The sequence below is a fragment of the Limulus polyphemus genome, unplaced genomic scaffold, assembly GCF_000517525.1.
Source record: "Limulus polyphemus unplaced genomic scaffold, Limulus_polyphemus-2.1.2 Scaffold7637, whole genome shotgun sequence".
Classification (NCBI taxonomy): domain Eukaryota; kingdom Metazoa; phylum Arthropoda; class Merostomata; order Xiphosura; family Limulidae; genus Limulus; species Limulus polyphemus.
The window spans coordinates 1-10,879 of NW_013673247.1; the positions used below are offsets into that span (position 1 = coordinate 1).

Here is a 10,879-nt window from a genome sequence, read left to right on the forward strand (position 1 = left end):
TTTTAAACGTTTTTTTTTTTTGAACCTGCATTTTAAACGTGTATGTTATTTTTATAAGTTGTTGTTTGTTTATGTTGAGTTATCTGTATATTGATTGTTAATCACCAAAAATGTGATAATTAGGTAGTAGAATAACAACATGTTAAACTTAGGTTTGTCATTTCTTTTTTATTGTACTCATTTTCCATAACGTGTCACGCTGGGTTCGGCCTAGCATTTAACATACCAGAATGTAAATCTAAGGATCCATGATTTGCATATCATTGCTGCAAAAATCTGTCTCTGAAATTTGGGATGTGAATGCATTCTAAGAATGATGGCAAATCACACTATTTGGTTAGAGTATCCCAAAAGTTGGTGGAGGGGGTGGTATTCACTAGATGTCTTCCCTCTAGCCTAGGGCATCTAGAACAGATATAGCCCTTGTAACTTGGCACGAATATCCAAACAAGTAATTGTTTCATGTTGTTATTTAGTAAGCACAGAAAAAAAAGAACTCTTCCCAACTAGTTTATCACAAATATGAGATAATAAATAAAATTCACTTGATTTTAGTAGAGGACAAAACAGTAAATGTGTGATTTAGAACTGTGTCCCATTTTTGACTGCATAACATTTACTTATTGTATCTTTTCAGGACTTGATAAAATTGAGCAACTGCAAAATCATGAAAATGAAGAAATTTATAAGTTGGCTTATGAAATTATTGACCAATACTTTTCTGATGATGTAAGTTGCTGTGTTTTTATTCTGTTTAAAACAAAGTATCATAATTTTTAAAGTTTCAGTGGTTGTGAACATAGCTTGGAATGATGTAGGTACTATAATAATATCAGATGAAATTCTTCTTGTTATATTCCTCATCTTTAGTTAATTCTCAGTCAGAAACTACTGTGTTCAGAAATATGAATTACATTTGTCTATACCTCACTTTCTCTAAACAAAACTCTGCCTTGGGGTGGTGGTGAAAAGAAAATTTAATTTGTTGACTTATGTCAAGGTGAATAATAGGTGGTAAAGGACAAGAAAGGAAAATAAAATGTTAAAAATTAATTATATGTAAAAAGGAAAAGAGCTGAAATTATAATTTAACAAAAGAAAATCTTTAAAGATATTCTACAAGAAATTAAAATGTATGCAATTTTTTTCTGTTTCTAATTTTAATTATTTTATTGCATTGTACATCGATGATAATAACGAGAGTTGGCGATATGGTAAAGAAAATGAACATTTTACCTTAAAAAAACTTCATATTCCTTTAGGAGGTTCTAGAGATTATGCAAATGAAATATGAAAATTACAAGACAAAGAAAAGAATTTCTATACTTAAAATAAAAATCATCTTGCACTCGATTTGTTAATAGTTTGAATGCAAGTAACTACAATAGAAAAATACCATATTTTTAGTAAAAACAGTGATAGAACCGTCACTGTTTGTGCACAAGATACTTGTGATCTTTAACAAAATCTTACTATTTTTGAGAAGATGCGTTATGAAATCTGACTGACAGCATTGTATTGTTGCACAAGTGAAATTCGTGACTCGATTTCTGCAAATTGCACGAGCCCACCGCAAAAGGGTTAATCTGTGATAATCTTTATTTTATAGAAAACTATTTTATATCAAAAACTATTAGAAAAAAATAAAAATAAACAAAAACAAATGCACTCACTCAAAGATTCTTTACATCTGGTGCCCTCAAGGCATATTACACTTTCTTTGGGAGACATGCGCAACCCTTCAGCAAAATTTTCGTTCAGCACGTAGTATCCTAAGCCTCGAGAACGGAGGCAAAATATGATGAACATTTAAAAAATGTTTAAACCTTTTAATTATGCATTTTAAACCATAACTAATACATAATTAACTGAAATGTAATATATTTAGATAAGAAACAACCGTAAGTGTTATAGTCAATCAAGCAGCCAACCATGCTATAATCAATCAAGCAGCCAACCATGCTATAGTCAATTTTGTATAATCTGTGATGACAACTGTGTGCCAATTTCAAAATAACTTGTTAGTTTATCGTGTAAAATGACCTTTTTCTAACGACTATATTATATACGTATCTACATGTAGGCTATAAAATGCAAACAAATCTGTTGAAGGTGGGTGTCAGGAGTTAAAAAAAATTATTACTAGTTTTAACTGTATTAATTCAGAGTACTTTGAAATGAGCAAGTCAAAAGGTTATGTAAACAACGTAATGTCTTGATGTATCTCTACTCAACTACCACTGTATTACTGAAGATACAGAGTGCCAAAATATAGAATTTTCATAGCTCAATGGTCACGTGACAATACATATGAAGGTTAAAGTAGTTTTTTTAAAGGTTTGTTTTGAAATAAAGGACTTGGATAGAATAGAACTTTGAATCATAACAAACATTATAATATTAATTTTATTCACATGTATATTGATATTAAAGGTGTTTGATTAAATTTTTAATGTAACATGGTGACTTGTGCTGAAAAGCATTTATAGGGGCTCGTGTTGAGAAAGGGTTAAAAGAAACTTCGTCATTGAAATTGTCAGCTTAAAAACAAATTCCTTCCTGGATGAGAACAGTAGGTATAGTTTAAGGAACACACCAAGATTTAACTCCATAGCTTAAAACATACACTCATAAGTATGATTTAAATGTCAATGCTGAAGCAAAATATCAGTAGATTTTAATATTGACTCTTGCTTTCCAATACCGTATAAATAGACTGTATACTCATTAAGACAGCTTAGTTTGTAGGGAAAATTGTGGGTTACAACACCATTTTTGATGTGATATGTTGGCAAAATTCTGTTAAACCTGCTCATAGTCTTAGAAATCAATAGTAAAACAGCGTGTTTTTTAATTCTCTATGTAATTTTTCTTACTAGGTTTTTATATTTTTATTTCAAATTTTATATGTTTATTACAAGGATGTAAACCAATTAAACTTCTTGCTTGATTTTTTTTATTTACATTTTAATAATAAAGGTTAAAAGTAATTTATAATTATTGTTTTTGCTTGGTGTAATGTTAAATTTTATTCCAGGCTGATGAAGATTCCACTGTGGCACCAGAGTCATCGGATCAAGGCTATCAGTTTGATCCTATTGCTAGTATCCCCACTGATGGTTTTGAATTTTAGCAGCTACTTAAAGACTTTTTCCATGGCCTAGTAGAGTGAAGTGTGCCAGATCCAGTAACAGTGCTCATTGTGGGCTTGCTTCTGCTGTGACTAAAATATTTCTGAAACTTGAAGATACATTTTGACAACTGTGCATTTTCTTGTCCCACAAAATAGCTGATGTGTTGAGTTTCTTTTACATGGGGAAACATCCAAATTATAACCACACAGTTACGTTTTTTCCAGACACCAAGTAAGTGTTTGAGCAAAGTCAACGAAAATGGGCTTCTCAGATACATACAGAGCATTGAAAAAAAAAATTATATATATTTTTTTTTCATTGGAAATTTGCTTTCTTTATACTCTAAAGGGAACTTTGTGTGACATTTAAATTACCGAAATGTTAGTAACAGCATTCACAAATGTTTGTGCTATACAAAATGAAATTTTTTCCAAGAGCTCGTAAGAATTAGTGGTGTCTCATTTATTCTGTGGAGGATTTTAAGAGGCAATACATTTTCATTGTGACAACATCGTTCAAACATTAAAATTCTACTACTATAGAGCTTCACCTGACACAGAGTATAGAAAATGGGTAAAAAAATGGCACTGGCTACTGATACTACCCAAGTTATTGAATTGAAGATTTTGACCTCCAGCTCCAATCATCACAAAAATAATTGTCCCATTTTGTGATAGAAATGTTGGTGTTTTGATTTATCTGTATCCGTGACAGTTGCTTGTAGTATTTGGTTGTTGTTATTCCGACCACTTTAACACCCGAGTGGTTTATACACTTTCGAAGGACAACAGTTGCCTACGACTAAAAAGCTGAATTATAGAAAAAAGGGAAATTGTTTCTTGTAACCACAAAATATTAAAGAAGAACAATATGTACCTCTGTAACGGGGGTGATTTCCTCGTTCAGGAGGAGATCTTGTGAATGTTATTTGATCTCTCTAGTGATATGTATCAATGGATTGAGAGCTCCCAATCTTACAAGTATATTTGCTCACTTCTTGAAGATTTTAGAAATTTCTTTTTATAAATACCACATAAGGTTTAGAGTTGTTTATTTTCTTTGGTTGATTCAAAGTACTTAAAATTTCACATTAATTTATAGTTTTTAAAGAAATGTTGACGTTTTTCATATGACACTCTTAGCATTTTTTTTTTTTGTTTGTTTGTTTTTCCAAAACCTAAATGATATGCTTGAGGTTTAATATCTGGTATTTTGTTTAATATCTAACTAGGCTGTGACATATTTCATTATAAGTTCAAGAAAACCTACATAACTTTGAAATCCTTTACACTAATTCATTTTGTATATTTTCTTGGGGTTTGAAATATTAATCAAGGTCTGAATCAGAAACACTGCACAGGACACAGCTCTGTGTAGGAGGGTGCGAAAAGAAAGGACATAAATTCCGAGAAAATGCCACTTGTGGACAGAATTTTCAACACCACTTAATACCTTCTTCAGTAGCTTAAGTGACGTATATTGGCTTTAGTGTACGTACGCCCAACAGATATCATGGTGGTAGTTAATGCAGTAATGTCTGACATTCACTTGAAAGTTTAATACTAAAAATACTTGGGTAATCTTACTGATATTTTACCTGTGCCATGGTTTCTCTTGAGTGACTTCTTATCATTGGATTGAGCTGAAAAATAACTTAGACGGTATAATATTATGGTTAGATAAGTATAAGGAATGCTAGTGACCAAATCAAATGATGTTTTTTAGCTCAATTTTTTATCAGTATCTAAATTTTTGAAACATAATAGATAATTACTCCATAGGAAAATGTATACAATATTTCCAATAAAACTTGTAATTTTTTTAATATATTAACACAGTTATTAATTAGACATACAACTTTAAGAAAGAAGTATCTTCCCCCCCCCTCCCCCCCACCTCTCTTTAGAACATCTTTCATCTAATGTACATATGCTTTGTGAATAGGTAAAGTAAGCATATGAGAACTACGTAAAACTAGCATATCAAAATACTTCAGTATACTGGATTGCGAATGTGGTTTCAGTAAATTTATCCAAACAGTGTACCAATTATTTTGTGAATATAAAACGTTCTGAATTACCAATTGCTTAATGGTAGCATTGATGAGATAGGTAGGATCCTGGAAAGTGTTTCTGAAATGATTTTTGTTGTCATGTATACTGTGTAGAGATATATAAATATATCTAAAAAAGAAAGAAATGGATTAATTACTCTTATCTATATATATATATAATACTGTCTAGGTCATTGTAGGTGGCAGTGCATGCAACTTTTATGTTTATCACTGGGCTATGACACAAACTAGCTGTAAGTAGAGTTTTTGCCCAGTTTTTTTTTTTTTTTTCTTATTTTATGTATTGTCATCATTATTTAATTGAGACTTGATTTACTGGAATACAATGTTTTGGAAATTTTCTCCATAACAAGAACCCTTTTACAAAGTTTCATTTCTGTATTTGAGATTTTTTTCAACACAGTTTTGTCACTGGCTTTGTTGTAGCAAAGCCCAAAAAAAAAGGGAGTATGTGATCTTTAACTTTTGCCTTTAAACATTAATTGATTAATTTTGCACGTGTTTTTCAGAACAACTGGTTTTTCATGTTGGATACTGATTATATTAGAATGAGATATCCAGTTTTTCTGCTGTTCCAATAAGCCAGTACGTGCTATAAGAACGAGTCGCGAGCTTCACAGATCAGTGGGCCTGTAGGTTTTAATTTTCCTGCACAATATGCACTTTCACACTGAAAGTTTGAGCCACGAGATCTGAATCCATATTAATTGTCCTGTAATGCAAAGTTGTCGTTTTGCAATGGGAGATTTAGCGCATTAAGTCTACTGTAATGCAAAGTTTCTTGTTTCACAATTTAGATCAAGCCACAAATTCTAATTAAACATTAATTACTTTCATGATGGAGATTTAGCCACAATCAGTCTGTTTGGTATTAAGGCTAGCATAACATATTGTGGGCAACTTTTGGTGGCTGAGATAGATCAACAACTCTTCAAAGTAATGAATTAGGCCTATCATTTGTAATGCCTGAACCTAATACGATTCCCTTGGGATTGAAAGGTTTAAATGTTTTGTTTTTTATATCTATAAAAGGGTAGTTTTTATTGTTTATTGTAGTTTGTAGATCCATCAGAGAAAAACAATCATGATACATTACTTGTATTTCTCTTGTTTTGCTCTTTAAATATTTTCAGAATCTACATTTTGGAAAACAAGAAATCTTAAATGGGGGGGGGGACAAATTTTTTTTTCCTTTATATACTGTTATTTTTTTTGAAGATAGATCTAAAAATTACATATTTTTATAATAGTTTGTCTTTCTTCCTCAGTTATAATTAGAAGCCTGTGAAACTTAACCATTACTCTGGCACTCCTTAAAATTTTAAATGAACGTTATATCTAATGTTACACAGATACTTAGAGACTGCTGTATCTATGGAAACACTGAACAAATATATTGCACATATTGTCACTTATATTTCTACTACTTCATCACAGTTATAAGATATAAGAACATGGTAAGTAGTATGTTGCTATAGCAACAGTTTTTGTCTTTTTTTTTCTTTTTTCAAAATGAATTCATAGTCAGCCATTCATCACAAATTTTGGAAGGAGCCTTTTTCAAAACCTTTTTTTTTCTCCATGCATTCTGTTGATTAAGTAGTTACCACCCTATGGTTCAGTAGTAAGACTAAAGGCTTATAATGCAAACAGTTTGTGGTTTGATCCCTGCAGTGAGCACAGTGCTAAAAACAGTGTAGTAGCATAAGAACAATAAAATCTGACACCTACTAATGTACATACCCTACTCTATACCAAAAATTATAGTAAAATTAATGCTTACTAGCTACAATAATAGATGGTAGGAATACATTCACTATTGCTATTAAGGTACTGATCACAGAAGTAATTACAAAAATATAGTAAAATTAATGCTTACTAGCTACAATAATAGATGGTAGGAATACATTCACTATTGCTATTAAGGTACTGATCACAGAAGAGGGATAATATTTAAAAATATATATATATATATAATCAACTTCTCTAGTGTTAAGAAACAGCAAACAAGCTTTCTTGTATAATAAACTTTCTGTTGCACTATGACCCAGTGGTTCTATTCACTTCCTGTTGGGAGACTTAACTGTCTGTGTTTTTACTAAGTAAACAGATTGCAGTAAAAAAAAAGCGTTATATTTTTCAACCTTTGTTCATCAGTAAAGAAAAATAATTTAACTTCATGTTGAAGTTCCAGAGAAATGATAACTGGTGTAGTGTGAAGACTTTTGTAAATTGTGACAATAAGTTTTTTGAAATTCTTTTGATGCACCTTTGAAACATGGTGGAACTGAAATTTGGTCAATTTTAGGCTAAAACTACACTCGAGGTATTTAGTCTGTATGTGTGTAGAATGTTATCTACTTAAAAAGAAGGTACTGGTCTGATTATCAGTATCAGATAGAAATCATTGGTGAATACGTAAATAATTTACATTGCTAAAAAGAAAACTAGGTGTGTTTTGAGACCTGATTTGACCCTGCATCATTGCCGAGTTCGGCATATAAAGTAAATGTAGCTACTTTTAAGATTAGGTCAACTTATTGTTGGTTTTAAAATATTTGCTGTAATAAACTTGTGCTGAAGGTTTGAATTTGGTAATTTTTGTCAGTGGTGTTGAGAAAGTTTCATGGGTGATTGTAAATAATTCAAGTGTTTGAATTTTGTACCAAAAAGGGGCGATGGAAAGAAAGAAAAGAATAAGTATGTAGACTGTTTGAAAAGAAAATTGTAATATGCAATTTGCTACACTATGATTTTGAAGAAAAAAGGTATTCCTGTGTCGCGATGATACAGAAATCTCGTGAAACGCTCGAACTAAGTAGCTTCTTTTGACATTTTGAGTTTGTTTTTTGGGGTATATTTACGTGTAAAATTCTAATATATATATAAACGGTATTTCTCGTAGACTTTTATTTTTCTTTTGCTTCCTTTCCTGGTCTTAGAGACGGAGAAAATCACTGTGAATTGTATTTATTATTTCTTTTGTATATTAATCCTAATAACTGCAATGTCCGACATCATTGTTTCTATTAAGCTATTAAAACTGTCGCTTGTATATTTTATTTTACATTTACATCTCTTAGCTTTGGCTGAGCAGTATCGAAATAGAAAACGTCTTTCTTGTGTAGAAATAACTAAAAAATAATGAATATACCTAGAGGAATCATCAGTGGTTAGTGGGACTGACCGCAATATTGATGGTAATTTTGCTTACATATTGTATACTAGCTGGAGTACTCATCCTTTTGGACGAAAGTTATGTAAATTCATGATTAATGGAAGGGTATCTCGGGACGTGAAAATTTGCTTCCCTTATAAACAATTGTTAAAAAAAAAAAACGCCCATGAAAAATTGCAAAACACAAAATGTGAAACCGCAAATTTGCATGTAGATATCATCCGCATGGACCCAATGAACCTCCCTACCAAATTTGGTGAAAATCTATTTACAGGTTTGGGGGGGGGGGGGCGAAGTAGTGATAAAAATGCAAAACTGAAAATTTGTATGTACCACCGCATAGGTCTAATAAACCTCCAGAAAAAATTTTGGTGAATATCCATCTACACCTTGCAATGTAGTTGCATGGATAGACGGTACTATTATATTTATGACTCGTGTGACATTCGAGAACCTTTTTAAGCAACAAAGTCATGGACCCAGAAATGATTTGATGTGTATATATTTTAGAAAAATGGGTTATAAAAAAAACGATGGGTTCTACTTTGGCACCCTTGGTAAATTTAGGTTTGAATAAATGTACACAGGAAATATTTTATCGACCCACTACTGGTGGTTTAGCTGAAAGTCTGAGGGTTTATATAACGCCGAACACCGGATTGCGATAACCAGCGGTGAGTAGAGCATTGATAGCCCATTGTGTGGCTTTGTGCTTAACAAAAGAAAAAAGTGTCCATCTCTCGCACGTATCTCAGTAAAAGTGTTATTTATTGGATATTAACTAAGAACACCATTAGTCTGATAGTCTTTGAATTCTAAAGGTAGAATTTCTTAAAAGGTTGATGTAGAAAATACTTTACTGTTGTGTTTGATAATGGCATTGTTTATAAAACACTTTACAGTTATATTTCCAAATTAAAAACAACAACATTGATTCGGATAGGCTAAACGTATAAATATATATACACACACGTACAAAGAGAGTAGAGCGAAGATTACTTTAGCATCAAGACTACATAGAAAAACCGTACACGAGGGCTATCTCCTGAACTTGTATGTAATCCTCTCGATTTTCGCGTAATTTCGGATCGTTTATCTGTATGCAGGTGTTCATTGTTACCCTTCTTTTCTATTCGTTTTTCTGCATACCACAATCCATAGTTTTAATGTTGGCACTTGCTCGCAGGATACAGTGGAGCAAGAGTATCCAAATGGATAAATATTTGGTAAAATGATTGTAAAGTACAGGATTTGTTTTTAGTATCGATGCTGCCTGTGGCTGTAGGGAAGTATTCATTCCAACATGGCTACTGTCTTTCTAGTATTGGCACTGCTGCCTGTGGCTGTAGGGAAGTATTCCTTCAAACATGGCTACTGTCTTTCTAGTATTGTCACGGCTGACTACCCATAGGGGAGTATTCCTTCAAACATGGCTACTGTCTTTCTAGTATTGTCACGGCTGACTACCCATAGGGGAGTATTCCTTCAAACGTAGCTACTGTCTTTCTATTATTGTCACGGCTGACTACCCATAGGGGAGTATTCCTTCAAAGGTGGCTACTGTCTTTCTAGTATTGTCACGGCTGACTACCCATAGGGGTGTATTCCTTCGAACGTGGCTACTGTCTTTCCAGTATTGTCACGGCTGACTACCCATAGGGGAGTATACCTTCGAACGTGGCTACTGTCTTTCTAGTATTGTCACTGCTGACTACCCGTAGGGAAGTATTCCTTCAAACATGGCTACTGTCTTTCTAGTATTGTCACGGCTGACTGCCCATAGGGGAGTATTCCTTCACACATGGCTACTGTCTTTCTAGTATTGTCACGGCTCCCTGTGTCCCTGGAGAAGTAATCATTCCCAGTAAAGATTCAGTTCAAACAATACTTTAAGAAAAAAAAGCACGCATATTAGACGTACAAGGAAAAGAAAATCCGCTCAAAACGACTCGTTTCTAATTCTTCTTCTTATTGTTGTTATTCTATTGCCAGCCTACAACAAAAACGATTTGGTATATTGCACCCAAACTTCTACTAAATAAAGTACTGCGAAGGTAATAAGGGTATCGAAAAAGCCGATTTGTTTCTTCTATATTTTACATAAGCTAAAAACATCATTATTATAGTGTAAACGATGTTATCATTACCCCTTCAAGTTAGTTTTCTTATAAATATCTGTTGTTCATCTAAAAAGTTCAAGTACAGGGTCAAACAGAAATTACCAGCCAATAGTAGATGAACTTTAGACGACTGTAGCAGGTAAATATTTCATGCTTTGTACTCTATACAATCGGTGTTTTTAGGGAGCCAACACCTTTATATGTATGAAGGAGTAAAAAAATCAATACATATAATATTAAATTTTATTTGAAACATTCGTATAATAATTACTTTAAAGACACGAAGGTTTATTTAAAGCGATGTTTTAGACGTATATACTTTATTTGAAAATGATGCTTTTCTACTGGTAAAAGTTTATAGGCTCTTAGTGGA

General features: G+C 32.4%; 1 long non-coding RNA gene across 1 annotated transcript; it reads left to right on the forward strand.

The window, feature by feature from the left end:
• The first annotated feature begins 630 nt into the window (after positions 1-630).
• On the forward strand, positions 631-7,806 carry LOC111089853. Its single transcript, XR_002614018.1, has 2 exons — positions 631-729; positions 3,038-7,806. It is a non-coding gene; the product is annotated as an uncharacterized LOC111089853 (long non-coding RNA).
• The last annotated feature ends 3,073 nt before the right edge of the window (positions 7,807-10,879 follow it).